A 14373-nucleotide genomic window follows, 5' to 3' on the forward strand; every position below is an offset into this window, starting at 1 on the left:
ACAGTAATTCCTAACCACAAATGACTTGTGTGACATTTCTAACTCCAAAATGGGATCCACTGAGTAGATGGGTCTCAAGCCAACTTATTAAGGACTACTCCACACAAGTCGAACTTGACTATACCATCCTCCTGTCTTAATTGCACAACGAGAAGATTATATCACACAGACAAATATTCATACATCAAATATACAATTATATACACACAAAAAAGTAGGCTAAACCCACTGGAGACTACTCCCCAGCAGAGTCGCCACTTAATTTCTGTAGCGGTAAATTCATGACCATCAAGCTATGGATAAGCTAGACGTCAATAAAACCAGAGTCACCACCGCGCTTTTATTGTTTCCAAGGGAAAAGGGAAAGGTAAGAACAAAACCCAAGAGATAAGAAGTTTTCAAATCAAAACTAATAAATGCCAGAGATTACAAGCAAGGGGTTGGTTACACAGAGGGAAGGTGTTAGCACCCAAAGTGTCTTAGGTACTCCTAGGGAGCCCTTTTTTGTGTGCATATGTGTTTTTGGACAAAATGATGTTTTCAATAAATAGAGTGGATGGATGGGAAAAGAATTCATTAATTATATTTTTGTGTTTGACAAGACCTTCGGACTTGTCCCTACGTACCAACATAAAATGAAGGATCAAAACCTCGTAGTTCGTGGTATAACTTTCAAACTGAGATCTAGGCTCCTTAGCTTGTGCAATAGCACCATTGTTATCACAATAGAGACCAATGGGATCCACAATGCTAGGAACTATGCCAAGTTCACTAATGAACTTTTTGATCCAAACAACTTCCTTTGATGTACTTGAGGCAGCAATATACTCAGCCTCGGTTGTAGAATTATCAACTGTATCTTGCTTTGAACTTTTCCAACTCACAGCGGCACCGTTTAAGCAAAACACATAACCAGATATGTCTGGAAGCTATCATCGGTGTATCTAATTACAACAAGCTCTTCCTTACCTCCATATATCAAGAATGAATCCTTAGTCCTTCTCAAATACTTAAGGATATTCTTGACAACTACCCAATGAGCATCACAGGATCAGATTGGTACCTACTCGTTGCACTTAAAGCATACGAGACATTTGGTCGAGTACATAACATGGCATACATGATAGATCCTATTGCAGATGCATATGGAATCTTATTCATGTGATCCCTTTCTTCCTTAGTTGAATGGGGTTGTGTTTTTGATAGACACGTGCCATGTTGCATATGTATGAATCCTTTCTTGGAATGATGCATATTAAAGCGTCTCAGCACTTTGTCTATGTATGTACTCTGACTTAGGCCAAGCAATTTTTGTGATCTATCTCTATAGATTCTGATTCCTAATATATAGGCTGCTTCACATAGGTCCTTCATAGAAAAGCATTTCCCCAACCAAGACTTTACTTGTTACAGGGTAGGGACATCATTTCCAATGAGTAATATGTCATCTACATATAATACCAGGAAAACGATCATGCTCCCACTAACCTTCTTGTAGACACAAGGCTCATCTTCATTCTTGATGAATCCGTACTGTTTTACTGTTTTATCAAAATAAAGATTCCAGCTTCTGGAAGCTTGCTTCAATCCATAGATTGATCTTTGTAACTTACATATCTTTTGGGCTTCTTCTGGTATGTCAAATCCTTCAAGTTGTGTCATGTACACATCCTCAAGAAGATTCCCATTAAGGAAAGCAGTTTTGACATCCATCTTCCATATTTCATAATCATGATATGCAGCAATAGCAAGTAAAATCCGAACAGATTTAAGCATTGCAACTGGTGAAAAGGTTTCATCATAGTCAACCCCATGAATTTGTTTATATCCTTTTGCAACCAGTCTTGCCTTATAGGTATGTACCTTACCATCCATGTCAATCTTATTTTTGAAGACCCACTTGCATCCTATAGGGTTAACTCCTACAGGAGGCTCTACCAAGGTCCAAACTTGGTTTGTGTACATGGAATCCATTTCAGATTTCATGGCTTCTAGCCACTTCTCAGACTTGGGACTAGTTATGGCCTCTTGGTAGGTCACAGGCTCATCTTGATCCATGAGTAATACATCACCTTGATCAGTTATGAGATATCCATATCTCTTAGGTAGGTGACGTATTCTGCTTGACCTACGTTGGTCTTGTTCTACTTGAGCAGGTTGGTCTTCCATAACTACTTGTGTTTCCTGCTTTAATTCCTCCATAGGTGTATCAATGCTTTGTGATTCTTGAATTTATTCAAGCTCTACTTTCCTCCCACTGATTCCTTTGGAAATAAAATCCTTTTCTAGTAAAACTCCAGTTCGAGTGACAAAATCTTTACCCTCAGAAGGATTGTAGAAGTGATACCCTCTTGTTTCTTTAGGATACCCCACAAATAAGCATTTGTCAAATTTAGGCTCAAGCTTAGTTGAAATTTGTCATTTCACATAAACTTCGCAACCCCAAATCTTCATGTAAGACATATGTGGTTTCTTACCACTCCATATCTCATGTGGTGTCTTCTCAACCTTTTTGGATGGAACACGGTTAAGTGTGTAAGCTGTTGTCAATAGTGCATGTCCCCAAAAGGAGTTTGGAAGATCGGCGTGACTCACCATGGATCGGACCATGTCTAAAAGAGTTCAATTTCTTCTCTCAGATATACATGATTCCATTGGGGTGTTCTCGGAGGAGTAAGTTGGGATAGGATCCCACACTCTTTCAGATGGTCATCAAACTCTAGGCTTAAATACTCACCACCTCGATCTGATCAAAGAGTTTTAATATTCTGACCTAGTTTGTTTTGTACTTCATTCTTAAATTCCTTGAACTTTTCAAAGGACTCTGATTTGTGTTTCATTAAATACACATAACCATATCTAGTGAAATCATCAGTAAATGTGATGAAGTACTGAAAACCTCCTATGGATGGTATGTTCAGTGGTCCACATACATCAGTATGTATGAGGGCCAAAAGATCATTAGCTCTTTCACTTTTTCCTGTGAATGGAGACTTTGTCACCTTTCCAATTAAACAAGGTTTGCATGTCTCATATGATTCATAATCAAAAGAGTCCAAGAGTCCATCTTTATGGAGTTTGGAAATGCGTTTCTCATTTATGTGGCCTAATCGACAATGCCAAAGGTAAGTTGGATTTAACTCATTAGGTTTCATCCTTTTAGTATTAATGTTATAAATAGGCATTTCAAGATCAAGGACATATAGTCCATTGTTCATTTGCGTAGTAGCATAGAATATATCATTCAAATAAATTGAGCAACAATTGTTCTTTATTATGAATGAAAAACCAAACTTGTCCAAACAAGAAACGGAAATAATATTCCTGCTAATTGCAGGTACATAATAACAGTTCTCTAACTGAATTATTAAACCACTAGGTAAAGTCAATACATAAGTTCCTACGGCTAAAGCAACAACCTTTGCTCCATTGCCAACTCGTAGGTCAACTTCACCTTTTGCCAAATCTCTACTCCTTTTTAGCCCCTGCACATTGGTACAAATGTGAGAACCGCATCCTGTATCTAATACCCATGATGCAGAAGTAAATAAATTAATTTCGATAACAAAAATACCTGAAGTTGAAGTCTCTACTCCAGTCTTCTTATCTTCCAGGTACTTTGGGCAGTTTCTCTTCCAGTGTCCGGTCTTACCACAATAGAAGCAGGTGCCTTCCTTTGTTATGCCTCCACTAGGCTTCAAAGCAGCAACAATGGGTTTAGGTTTGGCAATTTCCTTGCCTTTCCCTTTATCACCCTGCTTGGTGGGTCTTTTGTTCTGTCTCTTTCCATTTCCGATCATCAGAATGGACTTCCCTTTTGACTTCAGATTCTGCTCAGCAGTTCTTAACATGGCTATTAGTTCATGAAGAGATTTGTCCATATCATTCATATTGAAATTTAGGACAAATTGACTGAATCTATCTGGCAACGATTACAAGATCAAATCAGTCGCAAGTTCCTTTCCGAGGGGAAAACCCAACCTCTCAAGGTTTTCCACATACCCAATCATCTTGAGCACATAGGGACCTACAGGGGCTCCCTCAGCTAACTTGCCTTGAAAAAGGGCTTTTGAAACTTCAAACCTTTCATGCCTTGCTTGCTCTTAATAGATCATCTTCAGGTGTTCGATCATATCGAACGTTGCCATGTTCTCATGTTGCTTTTGCAACTCTGAGTTCATGGTAGCTGGCATGAGACAAGCAGTTTCATTGGCATCATCGACATGCTTCTTATAAGCATCTCTTTCTACCTTAGCTGCAGAACTAGGAGGTTCCTCTTCAGGAACAGGTTTCTCCAAGACATACAGCTTTCTATCATGTTTGAGGACAATCCTCATATTTTGGTGCCAATCCAAAAAATTTGTCCCAGACAATTTTCCCTTGTCAAGGATTGATCGCAAAATATTGTTAGAGGTGTTTGTTGTCATGGTAATCTACATGAAAATAATGAAAAATATAAGTATCAATAACATATTTAATTAGGCCTTTAATTAAATATGCTCCCACTATTTTACTCAAAACAAATGACCCTCACCATTTGATTCGGAAAATCCCATTGGAAGATTTTCTAGTGGGTCGAGATCCACATTTCACTTTGTTTTAAGTCTGCGTAGGCGGATTATACAAAACTAGGTTATTTAGGTAGGAACTCCTTCCAATTGTATCTAATACAACTCTCGAATATTTTAGTTGGGTGAATAACTCCTTATTCCAATCCATCACATGGATCATTTCCAACTCTTGCTTCTAAGCATATATAATCTTATTATAATTTGTTTAGTTAAGTTTGTCACATTGTTTTAGCAATTGGATATTACAAATATCCCATCACACCTTACTAATATAGAACATGCACCTTGCGTAGGAGAAACCAAAATTATCCGGTACTAGTCTTGATGAGTACTAAAACTTGGAAAGCATAAACTTAATATTTAATTTGAGGGAATTTGCAAATATTCTGATCGCACCGGCTTATTTATCATATAAATCGTCTCTCACATGCATCAACATACATAATGAAACAGTTATGGCCCCTAGCGCAGTTGTTCTCCCAAGCCAATGAGAGAAACTAAGCTAACCTAATAACAATCTAAGCTTCTCCAAGCAACATCTTCAAGATTGTCCTCCTTTGATATTGTATTCTTCTCTTTCTTCATAACATTACATTACATAAAAGAAACTCGTTTTATATACGAGGGAGTAAGATGAGAAAAGAAGTTACATTAAGAGATTAAAAGAGAGGCATGACACGCAGGTCGTATTTTAAAATCCCAAAACAAAATAAAGTAAAACTAAGGCCATAACCGATCACCACAAGACAATAATAATAAACACATTATTATTATTAATTTAAATTCTTTTAAAACCAAATTAAATTTCAGCGACCGATCATACTACGCAGAGTTAGCCAGGGGTTCGCTACCCATTCAGCGGACGGGGGTTCCATTGCCCGGTCAGCGGACGTTGTTTTTCGCATCAACACTTGATACCTTAAAGCACAACTCTTGCGCAATCATAACCCTAATCGCATAACTCTTTGACAGCACAACCCTTGTGCCGTCATTAACCCTAATGCACCAATTTCAGACCGTCAAACACACCTCGATTGTTGATTCAGTATGATTGATCAACATGTCATTGCTTCACCATACTAATGTCGGATCAAGAAGCAAACGAACATTGATCGCTCAAAGGAAAACAACCATTAAGTGTTTGAATGAATGAAACAGAAATAATATATCATATATACTATATTTTGCATCAAGATTACTTATATCATATATATAACTTGATCGATCTCAATTGCGTAACCTATGGACGATCGATGTATCGCTGCTTCACCATACTAATGTCGGATTTCGAAGCATAGTCAACATCAATCATCCAAATCGTACACACATGATGCCAAATTTAATTACTCATTTATTATTTGATTCATTATGTCTTTTAATCGTATTAATACAGAAAATATAGAAAATAAACAGCTATCAGATGCATGGTTTCGTATTGGCTCTGGTACCACTAAAGGAGAAGAGCGATCCAAAACGCAACGGAATTTTAAAAAAAAAATCTCCTTTAGTGATCCTTATGAATGGGCATGATCACTGATAGAATCGTTACCTCTTGTGGCGATTGTAACCTTTGATGCAGATCTACAGAGCGATCACGAACGTTGAACGATGACAACACCTCAACTCAGTCCACACGAACGGATTCCTTCAATCTCAGTGCTAGCTACTACGAATGAAGGCTTTGAGTGAGAGAGAGAGAGAGAGAGAAACAAAATTTCAACTGCACTAATGCTTTTGCACAATGGTTCTATTTATAAAACCACTTGTGTGGGCTGCAAGCTATAAATCCCACTTAAGTGTATGTGGCCCATATTTTATAATATGCCAAAATCACTTAAGCGCGTGGTACCTTACCATATTTCGTATTCTACTTAAGTACACCGTACCTTACGATGTTCTACAATTCACTTAAGTGCACCGTACCTTACGGTGTTCCTTAGTTACTCTATCTCTCATCAATCCGTCCTTTTGTGTGTGACCTTGTAGGTTTTCGCGGCATTAGCAATTATATTAAATCACGTATTTAACATAATAAACAGTGAGCGGTATCTAGCAACACATCACTGCTACCCAAGACACGAAAATGTCATGTGATTTGACAAATCCTTTTGTGATATTACTTATGTGTACAATTACCCTTTTTCCCTTATGTCTATATTGAACACAAGGCATAGACCGTGTCATCCTTGTCCAGTTCAATATTGGGCCCATAGACATTTATCATGTTACGCAGGATGGGCAAATTCCATCTAGGTCACTCATGTCTCTTAGCATGCTTCGTGGAGTATCCATCAACTGTCTTTATGGCCATCCAGTTATGGACAATGTTTGATCAGCAACAAGACACTCGACTCTACATCTAGGATCCATAGTGGTCTTAGGTCGAAGGGTGGTATACACCATTATCACCATGAGAATAACTTATGACACTTTGCATAACATTCTATATAGTATTCTCATAGCGGGTCAATCTAGTATAAATATTACTCTTAATATTCATACCTATGTTTAAGACTTGATAACTCCTTATCCATGATCCATGAGATGTGATCATCAGTCTATATACATAATAGTCTTAATGCTTTAATGTTATCCCACTTCACAATAAATCTCAACTACGGATACTTTAAGAATAGTGTCCTTATGTTTAATGTGATCTCATGATTAAGTCACACTTGATACATTAAACGGACTAGCTATTCTAGGGACTTTATTAAACAAACATAATAAAGAAAAAGCCTTTTATTATTAATAAATAATTCGATACAAGTACCAAAAGTATTGGCCTCTAGGGCTTACACCAACACTTCGGACTTGTGCCTACGTACCAACATAAAATGAAGGATCAAAACCTCGTAGTTCGTGGTATAAATTTCAAAGTGAGTGAGTTGCTTTTAACAAAATTTTAAGTTTAACGAAGGCACAAAGGGCCTAAAAGGTTTGGATGAGTGTTAGTTATTTTTGGCTTTTGAAATTTTAAGTCAAGTATAGTTAAGTTCATTTACAAGTTTATTTAAGAAAAAGAGTTTGAAAATGCAATGGCATAAGGCCAAAGTTTCTAATTTGCAATATGGTCAAAGTTTAGAAATCACAAGCAAAGAAGATTTTTTAAAGAGGAAGAGATTTTAAAATTAAAGAAATGGGGAGGAGATGAAGAGACTAATCCTAAACACAAATTTAAAAGTTGAGAGTTGAAAAGATCCGACCAATGGGCTGCAATCAATAGACAAGAATGTCATATAGAAACCCAAATTTCCCTTGGAGTTTAAAATCAAGCAATATCAATACACAAATAGCAAGATGAAGAGCAAGGCATCAAATAAAGATAGCCACATACAAACTTAGCAACTCCATGATCTTCTTCATAATTCTCCATGTATCATATGACTTCAAAGATATGCATTAGACACAGGTTCAAAATAACAGCTTCAATATGATCATGTTGCAGATGAACTCCAATGGATCTTCAATACTGTATCAGATGAAAGTTCACTTCACAAGCACTTGGTTTTTGAAAGTTGGCATTGGCCAAGTCCTTTGCATAGGGAGTGTTGCCTAGTTCTAAGTCCAATGTCTCATATCAAATCCAACAACCCACACAAGATGTTTTTTAGGGTTTTTGTTCTTATCATGTACATTAAGGTCAAAAGACCACAAATACAGACAAGTATATACAAACATAATATATTCACAAAGTATGGCTCAAGTGAGTAAAGTAAAAATGGCATTAAAGTAAACAAATCGAATGGTATAAAAAATGGCAAATGAATAAAGACTTGAACTTAAAGTGCATAAAAGTAAATGGCTTGAAATTAAATGTTAGTTGTTAATTGATTAGAAGTTAGTATTGCTTTTGCTTTATTTTGTTTAAGTCATTCTTTGGAGAACACTCAACCCACTATTCACAAGCATGGATCCTTGAACCAAGACATCTTCCAAAGGAAGGAAAAAAGGCCAAGTTTTCACACAATACCATGAAAGAGGGGAGACTTATAATCTCACTTACTAGAATGACATGCCTTTTTATGTCACAAATTTAGCGTTATGCTAAGCAATCGTAATTGGATTTATGTATAAGTCACAACTATTTGAGGTCCGGCAATAGAAATTTTAGTGTTAATGTATGTTAGAGACATGGTATTATGAACTGTGCTCCTAAAACATACCACACTTAAAAAGAATATGCAAAAGGGTGAACCTAATCTCATAAACACTCGTGTTGATTTTTCAATCAACTAGCCTTAGGATATGGAGATATCATAGGTCTATGACATGAATGAATAAAGAAGGGGAATGAGATGAAGGGGGGGGGGGGGGGGGAATGGAATCAACACATATTGGTCAAAGAAGGATTTTTACCAAATTAAGACTATTCATTCAATTTGGGAGATGAAATGTACATTTCATCAATCCCCAAATCCAATTATCTTAACTCAACAAAGTCAAATCAACCTTGACCAAGGCCAATAACACAAGTCAAACTCAACAAGTCGAAATTAGAAGCTCCACACAATTTATACGGCATTTAAATAATTAAAATCAACTAAAATATGCATTAAATTAAATTATGGTTTATCAAATTTCTAAAACCTCATTAAAACACCAAGGAAATTACCATGAGATTTATCATAGGTCAAACAAGGTCAAAGGACCTTGGACAAAAAAATTCATCATTTTTGGAAACTTAAAACTATTTTTAAACAATTAAAAATATTCACAAAATCAATTAAATCATGAAAAATATTAATAATGATCCAAAAAATAATTTTAATTCAGAAAATGAAAGAGAAATTTATTTTAAAAAATTTGGTGAAACTCTCATATTTTTTGGATCGATATTAAAATTAATATGAATTAATGAAAATAGAACAAATAAAATGAAAATCAAATAATCTGAAAAAATGTGGACCATTTGACCTCCCTCATTAATTGAGATGGCAGATCAAGTGGTCACAAGCGCGCAATCCACGATGGTCTTTAGTCAGCGCGCCACAACTATGGTAATTCAAACCAACGCGTGAGATTATTTAATTTTCAAAAAGATCCTATGATCCTGAGCCTGCCAACTCACCACCGGAGCTACAACTCTGGTCTCCTTCTCCGGTGAGCTTCACCGGACTTGTTCAGTCACAACACTCACCAAAGTTAAAAAGAAGGACAAGATTTTAAAGTAAAAATGGCACTGAGCTCGAATCTGGCCTCAATTCATCCTAACTCCTAGTATATTGAGAGATACAAGGAGTTGAATTTTGAGGTGCACGATCTGAGTTGCTTTGATTTGACCTAAAAGCAACTCAATCTTGTTGCCTCCATTGGTAGGACTTCAGACAACCAAGATCCAAGAGAATTATGAAGAATTGAGTGAGAATCAAAGAGATGAAATTTTCTGAAAAATACCGTCAATGCAGGTCTGGATTCGATTGTTCTCGCTCTTGCTTGTGCTTGATCTTGTTCTGAATGCTTGAAGGAGTAGATTAGAATCATCAAAAGGCTTTGGATCCCTGAGATTTGAATCTCAAAACAGTGAGATTCAAACTTAATTTCTAATGGAAATTCTCAGGTTTATCCTCTCAAATGGAAGGGTTTGGATGCTTGGGATCAAAGCTGGCACGCAGGGTCCATAATTCTGAGCATGAAGGGTTCTATTTATAGCCAATTCAATTGATATTTGCACACTTGAAGTGAACTTCCAAAATTAGCAATGAGTGATGCATGTGTGCATAGGCGTGTACAGGCCCATGAGATTATTCCACTTGGTCCATAATTGAATGTGAATAAGTCTGAAATCAAATTGGAATGCTAGGCAATTGTATATGGAAGTTTGAAGTTTGATCTTTGCCAAATGATGATGAAAAGTTCAAGCCATGTGCAACCCATTCAAAGCTTGTCCAAAATGGGTGAAATTGGACTTTTTAGATTGGTTAGATCAAGAGGAACAACTTTCATGTTGAATACTTTTTCATTTGAAGCTTGTATCATGGTGAATTTTGAGGTGGAAGTTTGGAAAATCAAACATGTCAAAAAAAATCAAAGTGTCAAGCCATATGTTCACTTATTTCACCTTGGCTAGCTTTTTATGTGAGCTTCAAATGAGAAAAGTTCCTTCATAAAAGTTGTAGCTATCTCAAAGTTCTTCAAAATGGTCACAAATTTGACCTTATTTGAATTTAATATGAAGGAGTTATGCATTTTTGAAGTTGAGGAAAATCACTTATTCAATGGCATTGGTCCAAAATGACCTATAATGTATCCTCATATCACATGCTCATAAAAGTTGAATTATCTCTTACTACAAACATCAAAGTTAAAGTAGACATCTCTAATTTCATTTTTCAACTTGTAAATCTTTAATCTCATAAAAATTGAGCAAGTTATGGCCTTGGGAAGTTGACCTCCAAATTAGGGTTTAGACAAAATGACCTATAATCTTTCACCATAAAAAATGACTTTCCAAGAAAAACTAGCTCTTGACCTAAACATGAAAGTTGTTTGTAATGTCATTTAGAGTAGCGTTTCTCTTAGAATCATTTTCATATGACATAAATTGTAGGAGATAGGGTCTAGGGAACCCCGGTTTTGATCAGATGAATTCCTCTGGTCAACCACCATCAACCAACTTGCTATCTTGCAATTCTCTTAACTTTTGGGACTCATGGGAGATCATATATGTATAAGATGATGAAATTTGAAGTATCCCTTGAAATATTTGATCAAATGTTGAAGAAGCTTTGTTGAATAAGTTACACAAGACACCCAGATGAACTAGTGTTTCCAAGGCAAACCAACTCCAAACTTTCTTGATCAAAATAAAATATGGAGATCATGGGGATCCATATATGATGCCCAGAGCCATTGTAGATCATTCTTGATTGAGCTATTAGCAATGAGGGTCTTAAACCCTAGATGTGAGCTTGATAGATCAAAAGTTAGCATGTGCCCTACCTACAAAAGAGTTAGACAAATGCAAAGATATATCTTTGGTATTTTGGTTAGTAAAAATGATAAAAATACAAAGTATGATACAATCAAATGGTGCTTGGTGATATCTCCCAATACAAACCCAATGAGAGAGGGGTAATAAGGATGTCAAGGTATGATCCCAATTCCAATGCAAATGATGAGATAGCATGAGGGATCTTAGGGTCAAAATTGGGGTCTTACAGGTAGCTCGCGGAGAATCTGAACTCTCCTACCTACGTATTCTCACCGTGCAATGAGAAAGCCAGTGCTTTTGTAGTTCAGCCTACAAGGGCTGACAGCAAGAGACTGGGGCAAGAGGTGTGATATGATAATAGTAGATGAAGAAGACTTGGAAGTCATTGGATATTAACCACACTAAAGTCTATGAGTAAAGGTGAATACGATGAGCAACTCGGTCATTCGTCTCGTACCCAAAGATATTCAGAATGAGTTAATAGAATTCTCCACTTTCATTCATTGTTTACTACTTAAGGCTCGTGGCGTGTGATTATCATCATAACTTTCAAGTTGCTGAAGAAGAATCTTTGTTTCTTCTACTGAAGATGAAGGTCTTATCAATCATTTGATTTCAATTGCACTAAAGTCTATGAACAAAGGCGAATACCTTGAGCAATTAGGTCATTCGTCCCATACCCAAGGATACCCTAGACAGGGATAGGAATTCTCCATTATTATCATTCTTTGTTACTTAAGGCTCATGGCATACAACATGAATTATGATTGATAAGTTATTGACGCAGTCTTCTTCTTGTTGCACTGTTTGCTTTGAATGGGGAGACTTAACGATCATATGATTTAAATTGTGCTAAAGTCTATGAATAAAGGTGAATACGATGAGCAACTGGGTCATTTATCCCATACCCAAAGATATTCATAATGAGTTAATGGAATTCTTCACTCTCATTCATTTTTTACTACTTAAGGCTCATGGCATGTGATTCCCATCATAACTTTCAAGTTGATGAAGAAGAATCTTTGTTGCCTCTTGTGATGATGAAGACCTTATCAGTCATTCGATTCGAATTACACTAAAGTCTATGAACAAAGGAAAATAACTTGAGAAATTGGGTCATTCGTCTCGTACCCAAGGATACCCTAGACAAGGATAGGAATTATCCACTCTCACCATTCTTTGCTACTTAAGGCTCATGGCATATAACTTGAATCTTTATTGATAAGTTATTGGTATAGTCTTCTGCTTGTTGCATTGTTTGCTTTAAAGGGAGACTTGACAATCATATGATTTGAATTGTGCTAAAGTCTATGAATAGAGGTGAATACGATGAGAAATTGTGTCATTCGTCCCGTACCCAAAGATATTCAGAATGAGTTAATAGAATTCTCCACACTCATTCATTCCCTATTTCTTAAGGCTCGTGTCACACAATTTTAATCTTGATTTACAGGCTCTTGAAAAAACACCTTTTATATGCTTTGTATAATCCGCTACTTGATTTGACTGGGATGCCTTGCGTGAAAGTCTGAACTTAAGGCCTTGAGATCCATAACTTACAGAAAGGGTCTTATCAAGTGATCAAGGGACTTTTGATCACTTGAATAGACTGTGGGATTATACATGATCAAAGGATTTAATTAATCAAAATTGCTTTATATCAACTTGAATCAAGGGTTTGAATTAATTTTGAAAATATATGGTTAACCTAATCTAAAGGTTAAATTATGTACAAGTTATTCCTAAGGTATCATGTAAAGGTTAAAGTCAAATTAATCAAATATATCTTGAAAATTAACTTGATTAAAATGGCTAATTATTCTAAGTCAAATGCTAACCCTAATGGATCATGAATTTCTATGACTAAAAGGACCTAAGGGTAAAGCGGCCAATTCACCTTGATGTGGATTAATTTCTAAATCAAAGTCTAATTACAAAATCAATTAAAATCTATACAAACCCTAACTAAATCCTAATTAAAATCTAATGACGAATTCAATTAAAATCCAATTAAATCCTAATTAACATCTAACTTGTTAGACGGTGTGGCTAGTGATCGAGAGGGGGGGTGAATAGATCACCTCTTTTAAATAAACAGATTTAAAAATTCTTATCAGAGTTATTGAAACTTAGCGGAAAATTACCATCCCGAATCGACTTCCGTCTAATCTGAACCGCTACTAGAAAACCGGACACGCGAATTTATTGCTGGATTTGAATAGGAAAAATAGAGATTATTAACACCAGAATATTATCAAATCAAATGCACTTATCACTAAATTCTAATTCCAAGGAATAAAACTCAGCTGACAGTTTTGTCAAACATTTGGTGTGTATGTGATCAATGATGAACAATGGTGGAGTTTAGATAAAGAAGTTTTCTTGCCACTATTGTATCACGAAATGTACAGCCACAATACACCAACTGAAATCACAAAATTGTTGAAAACGTAAAGATAGATAAGGAAAGAATACGATACACAGAGATTTGGTAAGGAAGTTCCCCACTGTCGTCCTCGCGTGTGAGTACGTCTCCCTCTCAATTTCAAATGAAATTGAGAACTGTTGTTATCAATAATGCCGAATTCGTTGATACAAGGTTACAATACAAAGACAGAATTCTAAATCCCAAGATCTTCTTCTTGTATAAAACCTCCACTTGATCTGAGCTCGATCAAGAATTTCCTGCAAGAAACTGCAAACAATTCACTGGTTCCACGACCTGTTTGCGAAATTACCCAATTTCCAAACCCTACGCTACGGCTGAATCTGTTCTGCAAACGTGACTAACAAACCCGCAAGAACACTCCAGTTCTTGAAGGACAAACTGTCGCAACCTGAAAAATACAGTGTGCGAAAAAGAAAAAA

This window comes from Lathyrus oleraceus, chromosome 6, assembly GCF_024323335.1.
Source record: "Lathyrus oleraceus cultivar Zhongwan6 chromosome 6, CAAS_Psat_ZW6_1.0, whole genome shotgun sequence".
NCBI lineage: Eukaryota > Viridiplantae > Streptophyta > Magnoliopsida > Fabales > Fabaceae > Lathyrus > Lathyrus oleraceus.